Below are 9,287 nucleotides of genomic sequence, written 5' to 3' on the forward strand. Positions count from 1 at the left end.
GGAATTTTTTTTGGTGTTAAAGGCATTATATAAATGTATGATGTTATTGAATTTCTTGTACTTTAATCATATCGTTGCTCTAAGCCTCCCATTGTATATATCAGAAAGTACCATATTATCTGTAATATGGGGCTCAATTTTCCCTAAGCCCATATTCTGGCGTATTTACAGAGTTATGCCCGTTTTTCTAGGCCAGAAATGCACCAGAAATATTTTGCCAAAGTTTCCCTGGTGTATAATTCTAATTTGGTGCCACGCAGCGTGTCCAGTCGCCTCGGGGGGTGGAGCCTGCTGTCTGCGCCAAAAATCAAAGCCGCACCTTCTGTGCATGCGCGGGGAAAAAAAGTTACACACTTTTCCAATGGACGCGCATGCTCAGTACAGCTCGGATTTGGTAATTGGCTACTTTTAAAGAGCCAGTTGTGTGTGTGAGAAGGAGTGCTGTGTGAGAGCATTGGAAAAATTGCAGCTGGAGCAGTACAAGATGCAACGCGGTGCAAGGACCAAGAATTTCTTACAGGAAGAAGTGGAGGCACTAGTTCCTGTGATTGAGAACAGAGGGCAGGAGCTGGACACCAGCAGAGGTCACATAAAAGTTCCACCCACAAAAATGAAGAAACGCTGGAACCAAGTTGCAGAAGATTACTGTGCAATGGTGACCACCCCGAAGTCTGGAGGCCAGTGTAAAAAGAAGTGGCAGGACCTTGGTCAAGTAGTAAGTTTAAGTAATATTTTTATTTATTCAATGGAATTGCAATTGTAAATGTGACCATCTGTATATGTCCCACCCAGCAGAAAGACATCCTCTTTAAAAAGTTGCATTTTCATCCTTGCAGAAGAAATTGTCCCACAACAAAAGGGAAAGAACTCAAACAGGGGGATGCCCGCCAAATCTGCACCCACTGACACCCTTGGAAGAGAGGGTCGCTGCTTTGATGGGTCCTGCCTGGAAAAAAGCAATCAGTATTGCACAAGCTGAGCCCACACTCGAGGGAGAGAGTAAGTCCTGTAAATTAATCGTGGCCTTTCAAATCAACCTGCTGCTTGGCCTGCGATGTGTGAGTCTACTCATGCCACCCACCCTGCCCCCTCCACTGCTGCTAACCATTTGACTGTCTGTTATATTTTGCAGAACTTGAGGCCAACCCTGATGATGGAGAAGAAAATTCAGACGAGGATGAGCCTGAAGAGGAGAACACCTTCCAATCCAACCCTCCAGAGCAAGAGCATGGTGCGGGGGGGGGTGGGGGGGAATGGAGCTGGATGAAGCTCCCACTGTTGTACTGACTTTGGAAGAGGTGCCGCTCATGGAGGTGACAGCCCCTTCCGTGACTAGTGGTTTGAGTGTTGGTGGGACATTCCATTTTTTCACACCTTCTGAGGTTGCGGGTCACAGTGGTGGGTGCAGCGAGGCGCACCCAGGGACCCACCGTGCCAGGCTGTGGGTCCCAATGTTGGGGTGCGAGCCACACCCATGGGGAAGAGGGGAAGGAGAGCTCGACCATGCTCTCCTGAGGTGCAGGAACTAACTGATGTGGTTAGGATGATATCATTGAGTGTGGAGAACATTGACCTTACCCGATCACTCCTGGATGCCATCAGTGGGGTGAATGATGAGGTAGCGGGACTGTTGGGAGAAGTAACAGCAATGACATGAGAAATACGAACGATATCCGGGGTCATAAGTGAGGGAATAGTGGCCATGAGGGAGGGAATGTCAGAGGTAGTGCAAACCACGTCACTGACCATGAGTGAGGGAATGTTGCAGGTAGTTCAGACAGTTTTGCTCAACATGAGGGAGAGAATGTTGCAGGTTGTTGAGACATTGTCAGGGCACATGAGGGACGGCATGTTGGAGTTAGCTGCTGCAATAAGGGAACACGCCCAGACCCGGCACCCATTGACAGAATCAACTGTCACCCCCACTCCAATCCTCACCCAAAGCCAGGCCCTCCAACTTGCTACCTGAAGCCTACGCCCACCCCCCTCCCCCCCTCCTTCCCCCGACCCGCCCTCAAGAGGTGCGCAGTACCCAAGATGTTAGAAAGAATAAGCTTGGTACCATGCCCAGAAACACTGCGCCACCGCCTTTGGGCAGGGGTGGTAGAATGTCCAAGACCAAGCGCAGCGGGCGGTCTTAAAACAAGGGGGATAAAAGATGGGTGCAGCCTTTCTTTGCTGCAGTTGTAGTTGTTCTTATTATTGTTACTGTTGTAACTGTTCTCAAATTAAAAGTTTTGTGTAAGTTATGAAAATGTACAGTTTTTAAGTGATCTTAAAAAGTGATATTAAAGTAAAGTTTGATACAAGAATAATTTAGTAAAGTTAAGTTAAGTACATTTTAAATTTTGAATAAAATATATTTTACATTAAAACTGAATCATAAGAACATTAGAACATAAGAAATAGGAGCAGGTGTAGGCCATATAGCCCCTCGAGCCTGCTCCACCATTTAATATGATCATGGCAGATCCGATCATGGACTCAGGTCCACTTCCCTGCCTGCTCCCCATAACCCCTTAATCCCTTATTGGTTCAGAAACTGTATATCTCTGTCTTAAATTTATTCAATGTCCCAGCTTCCACAGCTCTCTGAGGCAGTGAATTCCACAGATTTACAACTCTCTGAGAGAAGAAATTACTCCTCATCTCAGTTTTAAATGGGCGGCCCCTTATTCTAAGACTATGCCCCCTAGTTCTAGTCTCCCCTATCAGTGGAAACATCCTCTCTGCATCCACCTTGTCAAGTCCACTCATAATCTTAAACGTTTCAGTAAGATCACCTCTCATTCTTCTGAATTCCATTGAGCAGACGCCCAACCTCCTCAACCTTTCCTCATAAGTCAACCCCCTCATCTCCGGAATCAACCTAGTGAAACTTCTCTGAACTGCCTCCAAAGCAAGTATATCATGTTTCATTAACACAATACAACACTACGGAACAGATCGAAACAGTAAACATGTCCATGTGGAATAGTTGTCGCTGAGACCACAGGCATCAGTAAAGCGCTTACGGATGAGCTGCTGGCGCAAGGCTCGAGCAATCGTTAAAGGAGCACGATGGCCCACCTCCTCCGCCGTCGTGCTCCGGCCTCAGGCACTTGCATGGCTTCCTCATCCTCGCCGTCCTCCTCCTCCTCTCCTGCTCATCACCTGCATCTTCCACATCATTATCATCAGCCACTCTCACCGCAGGTGGGTCTTCCATTACCAGCTGCTGCTGCCTCATGATGGCTGAGTTATGCAGCATGCAGCACACAATAGTGAACTGACCGACAATCTCAGGGGAGTATTGCAAGTAGCCTCCGGAATGGTCTCGGCATCGGAAACACTGTTTCATTATGCCAATGGTCCTCTCAACGATGCTACCCGTTGCAATGTGCGACATGTTCTATTTTCGGTCAGCTTCCATCCTGGTTACGCGTAGCGGCATCATGAGCCAGGTGGCGAGGCCATACCCTTTGTCTCCCAGTGGCCAGCTCTGCCCTTCTGGCTGCTGCTGCTGAAACATGGCAGATATAATGCTGTCACGTCGGATGAATGCATTATGGGTGCTGTCAGGGTATCTTGCATCGACTGACATGATATGATGCATGTCGTCACACACGAACTGCACATTAATGGAATAAAAGCCTTTTCTGTTTCTGTACATCTCAAAATCCTCCAAAGGTGCTCGCAAGGGTACAATCAATGCAGTCCTGTACCTTTGGGAAGCCAGCAATCCTGAAGAAGCCCACAGCCTGTCACCCATTGCTTGGGCGGACATGGGGAACTTTATGAAGTCATTCCTCAGTGCATACAGTGCAGCCGTGACCTGGCGAATGGAAATATGTGTTGCATGTTGAGAGATGGCGCACACATCCCCAGTTGTAGCTTGAAATGATCCGGAGGCATAGAATGCAAGTGCAGCTGTAACCTTCACTTCAACTGACAAAGCAGTCCTCCTGATGCTTCTAGGTTCCAGGTCTGCTTTGACCAACTCACAGATCTCACTTACAACTTTTTTGCAGAAACGCAACCTTCTGACACAGTCTGCATCACTTAGGTGGAGGTACGAATGCCTTTCTCGATATACCCGAGGTGGGTAAGGCCTCCTGCCTATCATCCTATGGGCTCTGATGTTCCTGATGCGATGAAGACGAATCAATTGTCTCCTACGTAGCACCATGATGCAAAAGGCTCGCACAAGGTATGGCATTGTCAGTATTGCCCCCATACATACACTTAACCTTTGAAAGAAGCTCAAAATGGCAGGAAAGCAGGCAGGACAGGTTCACAGTTCTCTCTCTTCAGGTGTGTATGGATGGACCACACCCAAAGGTCTTGTGACTTATCCTCTCTCACCTCCCCTTAACTAATTGGAGTCTTGTGACTTCTGTCTCTATTCTCACCCCCGCCTTTACTAATTCGAGTCTTGTGACTTCTCTCTCTCCCCACCGCACCCCACCCGCCCCCCGCCCCCCCTCCCCGCCCCAGCACCTCGCTCCCCGGGCTCCAACCCTTCCAATTGGCACCTCGCTCTCTCTCTTTCCTCCCCCAACTCCACGGCTTGTTTTCTAGCCAAGCCCCAGCCACTGTGTCTGGGCGCGGGGCCGATTCTGCCGGCTGAAGTTACGACCCTCCAGCCCTGCTTCAAGACATTCGGTGGCGGCATGTGAGCGAGTAAAAAAATGAGAGAACTTCCGAAATCCAACAAATTTACACTTCAACGTTGACAGGTTAAAAAAAAGTTGAACTTTATTATTGATTTTGACAGTGTCCTTGACTCCCTCCAAAATCTTCGATTTATAAACAATGGCATCTTTCAGCGCCAATTTGTGAATGTGCGCTGGTTTTCTTAACTCACCAAAAGATTTTTCGTAAGTGGCTAGATACATCGACCTAAGAGAAAAAAATGTTGGCCAAATTGCGAACAATTGAAAAAACCCACGCAGACATGAGGGAACGCCTCCTGTGATCCTGTTTAAAAAACCAGGCCTAGAAAAATAGTAATGAAATCAGTTACGCCAGTGCAGATCGTAGGGGGAAATTTTGAAAAAAAAAAATACCCCCAAAAAAATAGCCCGCGCCAAAAAAACGGCGCAAATGAGCGGGGAAAATTGAGCCTATGGCATGTATTCTGTTCTGTATTATATCAAGATCTGAGAAAATGTGTAAACTCTTGTGCAAATCAATATTAAAATAATTTAAAAAAAAAATATGTGTAATATAGTTCCACCTAGTGACTTACTGTGGTAATGCAACTGCAGATGTAAATACAATAAAAGTCACATGATGGAGCCAACTTGTAAAGTTTATGTGTTTGTGGTGTATTAAAGAATATATCACATTGGTGACATAGGATAGGATAATTGGATTCCCTAGCTGAAATGTTTGTTGGTGGATGATTTAGCCAACCAACAGAGAGACTTTGAGAGGTTCTTTGTTTTGCAGAACAGCTAAAAATCCAAGGTAAATTTCAAGCTCACTTGGCTGAACTGAAGAGTCCAGATGGCTGCACCTATGGGAATAATAGGGCGCTTGGGTGAGTTCCATCATGACCGAGAGACTTTCGGAGCGTATGTGGAGCGATTAGAAATGTTTTTCACCGCAAATAGTATGGTCAAAGCACCCGATGATGAAAATCGTAACCAGGTGGTGTTAGAAAGAAAACAGCATATTTTCCTGATGGAAGCAGGCCTGAGGTGTATGAAACCTTGAAAAATGTGCCTGTTCCTGTTAAGCCAAAGGACACGCCACTGACAGAGATTCCAACCAAGTTAGAACAGCACTACCGTCTTGAGCCCCCCCCTGGAAATTGTTTGAAAGTTATTATTTCGGAATATGAAATCAATTAATTGATGAGAGTATCAGTGAGTACATTGTAGCTTTAAAAAAGCTTTCCATTCAGTGTCATTTCGGAAACTTCCAGGACCGAGCATTGCATGAGCACATTGTTTGTGGGATGAAAAATGAAACAATCAGAAGGAAGTTGTTGACAACCCCTAACTTGACTTTTGATTTAGCTTGTCAGACTGCTATGTCGATGGATATGGCCGACCAATACTCCCGAGAATTTCGCGCCATTGCCAATCATCAGACAACTGAGTTGCATCGATTGCAGGTTAAAAGTAAAAGGCAATTGGGCCCAAAGACCTCAGCAACTGACCAAGTTAACAACGCATTGAAGTTGTGCTATCGGTGTTTGGGACAACACATTGCTCAAAGTTGGTCATATGTGAAGGCAGGGTGTTTCTTCTGCAAGAAAACAGGGCATCTTGCGAAGGTGTGCCGACTGAAGAGTAAACTGATGTTCAATGCTATAAGTAGAAATCGCCAGAGACGACATAGGATTGAAGAGAATCAATAGGATGAAGAGGTTTTGAAGATACACGTCATCAGGACATTAAGGGTATCATCATTCAAGTAGATGTTGCCAAAACTAGGATACCCATGGAAATCAACACTGTTGCATCTGTGAGCACCAGAATCACTGTATCTCAACAAGTTACGTGATTTTCCACTGAAGAAGTCGAAAATAGTGCTCCGAGGCTACTCAGGAGAGCAAATCCCTGTGGTAGGACATATCACCGTACCGGCAAAATACAAGGATCAGTTTCAGAGCTTGCCTCTCTTAGAAATGGCAGGAGACAAGCCTGCCTTAATAGGTAGAAATTGGTTGGGATCACTGAAGCTGGATTGGAATGAGTTTTTCGTGTTGAAATTAGATTTGCATTGAAGGATGATGTCATCAAACAGTATCCAAAAGTGTTCCGTGAAACAGGTAGTCTGATCCAAGGCTTCAAGGCGAGTGTCAGAGTACAGAGAACGTGAGACCAGTTTACTGCAAGCCATGTCCCTTACCATATGCACTCAAGAAGAAAGTTGAGCAAAAACTCAAAAGACTAGAGCTGAGAACATTATCTCTTAGATAAATCTAAGTAACTGGGCTACCTAAGTCAGATGGTAATGCTGATGCTATGTCCAGGTTGCCACCTTCATCACAAGTTACTCCCAATACGGAGGAAATGTTCTATTTTTCACAGCTGAAGAGATTGGTAGAGCAACCAAACGTGACCCAGTTATGTCAAAGGTGTATTATTACACAGCAAATGGCTGGCCAAACCAGATATCAGAGAAATATATTTATCCATACTTCATTCATAGGAATGAATTCTCAGTGGATAATGATTGTATCATGTGGGGTGCATGAGTAGTTACTCCAAATAAGTTCAGGTCCAAATTGTTAGGTGATCTTCATGACCAGCACCTGGGAATGTGCTTGACCAAGAGTTTTGCACGCAGTTACTTATGGTGGCCAGATCTAGATAAAGATACAGAGTACATCGTTAGTCAGTGTACAACATGTCAATCGGTAAACAAGAAACCACCATCAGTACCATTACAGCCATGGAAATGGCCTCTCAGGGTGTGGCAAAGGTTACATGTAGATTTTGCTGAGCTAGAAGGACAACAATTGTTCATTGTGATTAATAGTCATTCAAATTGGGTAGAGGTGTTTCCGATGTGTAAAATAACAACACTAAAACACTAGGCAATTTGTGAAGATTGTTTTCTTCATATCGCCTCCCAGAAAAAATTGTGTCTTGATAATGGGCAGCAATTTTGTTCAGAAGAATTTGCACAGTTCATGAGCAGAAATGGTGTGAAACATACCAAGGTTCCACCGTTCCACCCTGCTTCAAATGGTGCAGCTGCTCATGTTCTCATTAAGCAAATGTTGGATTCAAATCCAAGGAAACAACAGTTGTCATTGGACCACAAAGTGGCAAATTTTCTAATTACTTATCGTAATACTTCTAATACAACTACTGGTAGAACACCAGCAGAGTTGTTTCTCATTGTTAAAGCCAAACTTGGCACAGTCAGTAGGAGAGAAACAATTAAGACAGAAAGAGAATCATGATAGAGGTAGAGTAAGAAAGAGAAGTGTGAAATTGAATCAGAAGGATAGAGTGAAAAAGCAACACCATAAATGGTTTAAGTGGTTACCAGGAAGTGTCGTGAAGATATGTAGCCCTCGCACATATTTGGTCAAGATGTTTGATCATGCACTGGTTAGGTTTGTTCACATTGATCATATTTTACCTACAGGTGTGGAAGGAGTTTGATAGTCTTGTTACAAGTAGAATGCCAGTGGCAAATCCTACATCAGATGTACTAGAAACAAGTCCAAGAGAAAGTCCAAGAGAAAGTCAGAAATTAAATCTGAGTCCGAGTCAGGCAAACAAATAGTCTAGAGTTGTAGAGAGTCCACATGTAGATCAAGGATTGCCTTTGGAAAAAGTTCAACACCATGTTTGGAACGTTCTGTTCGAGAGTGAAGGTATCCTCTTCGAAACTGAAAACAAGTGGTTAAGTTTGATTTGTAAATATGGCAAAATAAGTCCATGGGCTAGATTTTACACTTCTGTGCAGATCACCCAAAACTGGGTGGTATTTCTGGCGTGGGCGGTAAAAATAGGCTTTCAGATTGTCGGCTTGTCGCCCATTCTCAAAGCCCCGAGGGCTAGAACCTCCACTTTTGTGCTTATCGCCCAAAAATGGACGTTATTTCCGGCGTGGGCATTAAAAAAGGGTTTTCAGATCGCCGGCTTCTCGCCCATTCTCAAAACACCTAGTTTATATTTTTGAAAATGGATGTTACCGCGAGTGATATCAAATGGGCGGTAGCTTTTAAATTTTTTTGACCTTCTACCGTAAAGTGTAGCCGTCCTTAACAACGGCATGGCAACGCTCGATTCCTGTGATTCAGGAGGTCAAGGGTCATCATGACATGTACAGAAGAGGAGACAGAGAGAGAGGGAGCTCAGAGGTACTGAAAGCGTGTGTGGCTGTGGTGTGTGCTTGTCTGGCTGTTGTGGGAGAAACTATGGAGGTTCACCACTAGCAAAAAACCTACCAAGCACCAAGGACATAGTTGGCACCGAGTTTTTGTCCAACAAATAAGATATAACATGGAAAGGATGGAGGAGGCTCTGGAGCTGGTAGGCAGGAACACTGGTGGCAGAAGGCTCCCAGTGGTCCCAGAGTGCAGCACTACACCCCAAGGTGCTGCACTCCCATTGCCAACCACACATGAGAGTCGGCAGCAACATCTTGCTTCTGGCTCGGAGCACGTTCCCACCTCGGGACCGTCCTCTCCCGTATCCGTCCAAGCAGCAGTTCGGCCGCCACCACCTACTCCCCCCCCACCCCCGCCCCAATGAAGCATCGCCTGAGGATCTCCTCAGCTAGGCGGCTTGGAGTCAGGAGGGGAAGCAGTAGAGGTGGGGAGGAGAAGCGGC

The sequence above is a fragment of the Pristiophorus japonicus genome, chromosome 9, assembly GCF_044704955.1.
Source record: "Pristiophorus japonicus isolate sPriJap1 chromosome 9, sPriJap1.hap1, whole genome shotgun sequence".
Lineage (NCBI taxonomy): Eukaryota > Metazoa > Chordata > Chondrichthyes > Pristiophoridae > Pristiophorus > Pristiophorus japonicus.